Below are 5,711 nucleotides of genomic sequence, written 5' to 3'. Positions count from 1 at the left end.
TTTTGACACAGAGTCTTGCTCTGTCACCCAGGCTGGAGTACAATGGTGTGATCTCAGTTCACTGTAGCCTCCACCTCCTGGGTTTAAGCGACTCTTCTGCCTCAGCCTCCCAAGTAGCTGGGATTATTACAGGTGAGTGCCACCAACCCGGCTGATTTTTGTATTTTTAGTAGAGATGGGATTCCACCATGTTGTCCAGGCTGGTCTTGAACTCCTGACCTCAAGTGTTCTGGGATTTCAGGCATGAGCTTTACTTTTAAAACTTAAATATTTACTAAATTATTTCAAAACGCATCCCGTCTCTACCTTTTCATTTCGCCTGTACATACTTCAGCATGCAGCTCTAAAACCAGGGGCGTGCCAGAGCTGCTGACTTCAGCGGCTAAGACCTGACAGGCGCATCTCTTCCAACTCCGTGTTCAGGGCCATCAGGTTGGTAGCTTGAAATTGACCACGGTGGGAGACTTTACACCATAGGAATCGGCACACACCGCAAACCAGGGCTCCCCTCCACCTCCCTATCCCACAGAGCTGGCTGTTAAACATTTACCGGTACACCACTGTCTCGAACACAAGGACAGTTTCTTACATGACCGCCATGTTATAATCTTACCTAATGAAATTAACGCCAACATCAGAATCAAATGTCCCCAGTAGTTTAAAAAAGTCTGTTTACTGATGGCTTCTCCAATCAGGACTTACACAAGGTTCACGCATGATATTTGATTGTTATATCTCCGGACTTTTATTAATCTGGAGCCATGTCCCCTTCTCCCCCAGCTGTGGCTTTTTAAGGTGCCCGTGGCTGGTGCAGACATGAAGCTGATTTATAGAGGGTCCCCCACTCGGCAGTCCCTGCTTGTACTGCCGATTACAGTAAACTGTTCCTCTGTCCCTGGACTTTCTGTATGTGCCCCAACGTCTGAATAGATTATGGTTTTTTTTGTTATTTTGCTATGACCGTGTACTAAAAGTGCCCTCATTATGGAATCTTTTGCCATGAAGGAAGGGTCATCAGACTCAGGAAAGCTGGCCCTTCTGATCCGGCCTCACCAGTCAGGGTAGGTCTTTCTGCATTTGGTCCTGGGGATGCAGCACCCACAGCCGCCTTTGGGAATTCATTCCAGATGCTACCACTTGGATGGTCAGTATTTCTACTGCAAGTCTGACTGCAGTCTTTCCTGCTTTAGGTAAAGCCCATTTTCTCCACCTGGAATCCTGAGATTTTTTTTTTTTTTTTTTTTTTTTTTTTTTTTTTTTTTTTTTTTTTTTTTTNTTTTGAGACGGAGCCTCGTTCTTTCACTTGGGCTGGAGTACAGTGGCGTGATCTCAGTTCACTACAACCTCTGCCCCTGGGTTCAAGTGATTCTTCTGCCTCAGCCTCTTGAGGAGCTGGGATTACAGGCACCTGCCACCACACCTGGCTAATTTTTTGCATTTTTAGTAGAGACGGGGTTTCACCATGTTGGCCAGATTGGTCTTGAACTCTTGACCTCAGGTGATCCACCTACCTTGGCCTCCTAAAGTGTTAAGATTACAGGTGTGAGCCACTGCACCTGGCCCTGGAAGTTCTTAACCTCCTCTCTCTCAAGTCTCTTGTGGTGCTGAGGAGAAAAAAACCCCAATGTCCTGTGATTCCAGGATTGTAAGGCCTGTACCTGCAGCAGTCATCATTTCACCCAAGGTCACCCAGTTATGACCTTGTTATGCCCCAGCCCCTCCCTGCCTAGGGGAAGGCATGCATCCCTTTTCCACCGACCTGAAGGATGAGGCTCTCACTGATTGGGGTGGAGGGCACTCACCTTTACCTGCCGTCCTGGGATCCCCCTTCACAGCTGGCAGGTCTGGGGTCTTGTCCACTGGCCCAGCCTCAGGTTGTGACTCCGATTCCCTCACAGGGCTCCTGTCCTCAAGTGGTCTTTCCGACTGGACTGAATCCTGAATTCAGTGTGGAATCTGTCTTCATCCTCTTGTTCCCTCCCTGAGTCAGCTGGGAGCTTGCTCTTTCCTTCCAGAAACAGAGGACTGTGGTGAAAACACTTGTTGCAGCTGAGCGTTCGCTTTAATCTTTTTATTTTTTTTTTTGAGACAGGGCCTTGTTCCATCACCCAGGCTAGAGCCAGTCATGGCTCACTGCAGCCTCTGCCTCCTGGTTGAGAATGATCCTCCCACCTCAGCCTCCTGAGTAGCTGGGATGCTAGGCGTGCACCACCATGTCCGGCTAATTTTTGTGTATTTTTGTAGAGACAGGGTCTCACTGTGTTGCCCAGACTGGTCTCAAACTCCTGGGCTCAAGCAGTCCATACACCTCAGCCTCTCAAAGTGTTGGGATTACGGGCATGAGCCACCGCACCCGGCCCCTGCTTGAATTTTGAAAATGGCTTGACCTGGAAGGGATACTACTCCTCTGGGAAGCAGAGTGGCACAGGGGGGACATGGAGGCTTTGCTAGTGCTGGACCTTCAACAGAAGGTTGAGTCTGAGTCTGTGTCGAAGCTGCTGTTAGGAGAACAGCTGCATTTAACAGGACTCAACCTGGGAAACACACTATTTGGGGGTGGTAAGCCCCTGTGAGACCCATCCCTGCCACACGGCAGGCCTCTAATGCAGCCCATTGCCCTGGAGGAGCTCGGGGGTGGGCAGGGTGAACTCGACTTTTTCTCAAAGGTAATTCACATCACCTTCAAGGAAAGAAATCAGAGGAACTTGGAGGAATTAAAAGCTAGCCCTGCAGTGACCATGAAGAGGGAGGGAGACAGTCTGGACACCTGAAATTCTGAAGTATCAGAAGAAGGTCTGATTGATAAGGAAAAATTCAAGATAAGTTCGAAGAGATATTTTGTCAAGGTCATGGTAACAGCGAATGTAACTGACAGCTAAGGATTACTGCCTGAGGTGCTGAACTTATCCTGAATGTTTCTTTTCTTTTCTCCTCCTTCTTCTCCCTTTCTTTCTCTCTCTCTCTCTCTTTCTTTCCTCCCTTCCTTCTTCCTTCCTTCCTTCCTTCCTTCTTTCTTTGCGGCAGGGTCTTGCTGTCCAGTCACTGACTAGAGTGTAGTAATGCAATCATGGCTTGCTGTAGCCTTGAATTCCTAGGCTCAAGCAATCCTCAGTTTCCTGAGTACCTGGGACTGCGGGTGCGCACCATGGGGCACAGCGGCCTGCACCTGTAATCCCAGCACTTTGGGAGGTCAAGGGGTCTCTCCAGGCTGTTACCTGTGCTGTTTCTCCTTGTGGGAATGCCCTTCCACTTGCTGTGTGTGTGTGTGTGTGTGTGTGTGTCAGTGTGTCAGTGTGTCAGAGTCTTGCTCTGTTGCCCAGGCTGGAGTGCAGTGGCACGATCTCGGCTCACTGCAACCCTGCCTTCCGGGTTCAAGTGTTTCTCCTGCCTCAGCCTCTCAAGTAGCTGGGATTACAGGTGTGCACTAGCACACCCAGCTAATTTTTGTATTTTTAGTAGAGACGGGGTTTCACCATGTTGGCCAGGCTGGTCTCGAACTCCTGAGTTCAAGTGATCCTCCCGTCTTGGCCTCCCAAAGTGCGGGATGATAGGTGGAAGACACTGTGCCTGGCCTGAACTTGCTCTTTAGTGGACGAATTTGCTGCAGGCCTCACCTTCCATAATGGGTCTGAGAAGGCTTCCCTGGGCTTCTGATTACGTATTCTGTCTTGGTCCTGAGCTTTGAAACACCATCAACCTAATACAAACGGTTATTCAACAGTTATTGGTGCAATCACCTGTTGAATGTGTCTTTTCTGGAGGCTTGGGGTCTCTGGGAGAGCAGGAACTGTGCCTGTTTTGCCCACTGTGGTGCCCCTGGTGCTGTGGTGTGCCTGGCACGTGGTGAGAGCTCAGTGCCTGAGTGCTGAATCAATAATTAAAGTGGAATTCTCCAAGTTATAGTGTCTTTATCCAAGAACGGGCCTAGGAGTATCTTTCTTTTAAATGGGAATAGACATGACATCAATTCCTTTCCTATCCTCAACTTTTGCAAAAAAAACTTAGAAGAGATAGATAGTATTGTGATTTAGCAGCCTGAAACACCTACAACTCAAGGGATTGGCCATGAAGTTGCAATCGTAATTCTGGAATGACTGAGGTGTCCCTGCCTTCTGCAACAGGGGGGTGGGCTGAATGATCCTCTCTGGTGATCCTCTCTGAATGATCACACAGCTTCTCATGAGTCCAGTGAATTAGGCAAGGCAGGTATCTGGTCCTGGGGTGAAGGAATATGTTCCCCTGGGGATGAGAAGGATGGTTTGCTTATGTGTGCAGGGCCAGGGCTGGGCTGAGAAATTCACGGAGAAGGAAGCGGGGGCGGGTGGGTAAGGTGGAGGGGACGCCATCCCACCCAGGGTGTGACTCAGAGCTTCTCTTGGCTGGTGGAAGGTAGGACGGCCCAGGACACGCTGGACAGGGAATTTCCTGGAAAAGGTGACCTAGAATTTCGGCCTGAGGGATTAGTAAGGCTGGCTTGTGGTGAGGGGAAAAGCGTTCTAGGCTAAGGGAAGAGCACGTGCAAAGGCCTGGAGGTCAGATGGCAGGGTGGGACTGAGGAATGAAAAGTTCAGAGTGGCGGGTGGGCAGGTGAGGAGTGGGTGGGCCACATGCAAAGCTGGAGGAAGCTTGGGCCAGGGAACGAGGGGAGAGGAGCCTTGGAGGACGCTGACACTTGTGGGGCTCTGTGTATAAATGCGTGTGCATACGTGTGTGTGCATGTGTGTTGGGGAGGTAGATGGGGCCCAGGGGGCAGCGTCTTCAGTCAGTGTCTCCAGCAACCATGAACACAGAAGCCCAGCCGGCATCCCCACCGAGGCAGACGCCCCGGCACTGCATTGTCGGAAACGCGCTGGGGCAGGAGCAGCTGCTTCTAAATCAAGGCCAAAGGCAGCCAAGGGGCCGGGTTGGGTTTGGTGGTTCCGCCGCCGCCAGGGCTGATGTGGGGGCAGGGGCTGAAGGGGGCTCTCGGGCAGGGATTCTGGACCAGAATGAACCTGGCTGGTTTGGGGAAGTTTATTTTGGAAGCTGGGATGATGCAAAATTAAGTGAGGAGGAAAAAATAGATGAGGCGACCGAGAGGGTCTGTGTGTGGCTGGCGGGGCTGTAAGTGGCCAGCGAGAAGTGCGTTGCTGGGTAAACAGATGGGGGTGGCAGCTTTCTGCACGCTCGCTATAAATATCCCGCAGCTCGCCGCCCCTGCTGGGGTTTCCTGGCACCGTGGGTGTGGAGATCAAGGTACAGACACAGGGCACTTCCGGAGTGGCAGAGAGTGGCCAGGGCCCTGCTCAGATCCCAGCCTCTAAGGGGTGGAGTGGGCACCGGGAATGGAGGCTGAGGCTCGAGTGGGGGCGGGAGATGGTTCTTTGCTATTAACTGGCTGCGGATCTCCGGCAAGCCCTGTGACCTCCGAGGGCCTCAATTTCTTCACCCGTAAGATGGGCATGATAAAATGAGGCAAGGTGAGTCTCACTGCTCATACAGGGGCAGGCATCCTGTAGTCACTCAGAAATGATCAGGTCTCTTAGGTGCTGTGTGACCTGGGTGACTTCTCTCATTGCCAAGTCTCAAGTTCTTCATTTCTTCTTCCAAAATATGGGGAGAAGAACCATTGTCTGGAGGCTGAAGTGGGCTTGTGGGTCTGGCACTGGACTTGCAATGTGTGTTTTATTTCAGGACAAACTGGGGGCCCTGCTGGAGCCCTCCCGCAGCCC

This window comes from Cebus imitator, unplaced genomic scaffold, assembly GCF_001604975.1.
Source record: "Cebus imitator isolate Cc_AM_T3 unplaced genomic scaffold, Cebus_imitator-1.0 Scaffold728, whole genome shotgun sequence".
NCBI classification, from domain to species: domain Eukaryota; kingdom Metazoa; phylum Chordata; class Mammalia; order Primates; family Cebidae; genus Cebus; species Cebus imitator.
Note: the sequence above shows the minus strand (reverse complement) of the source record.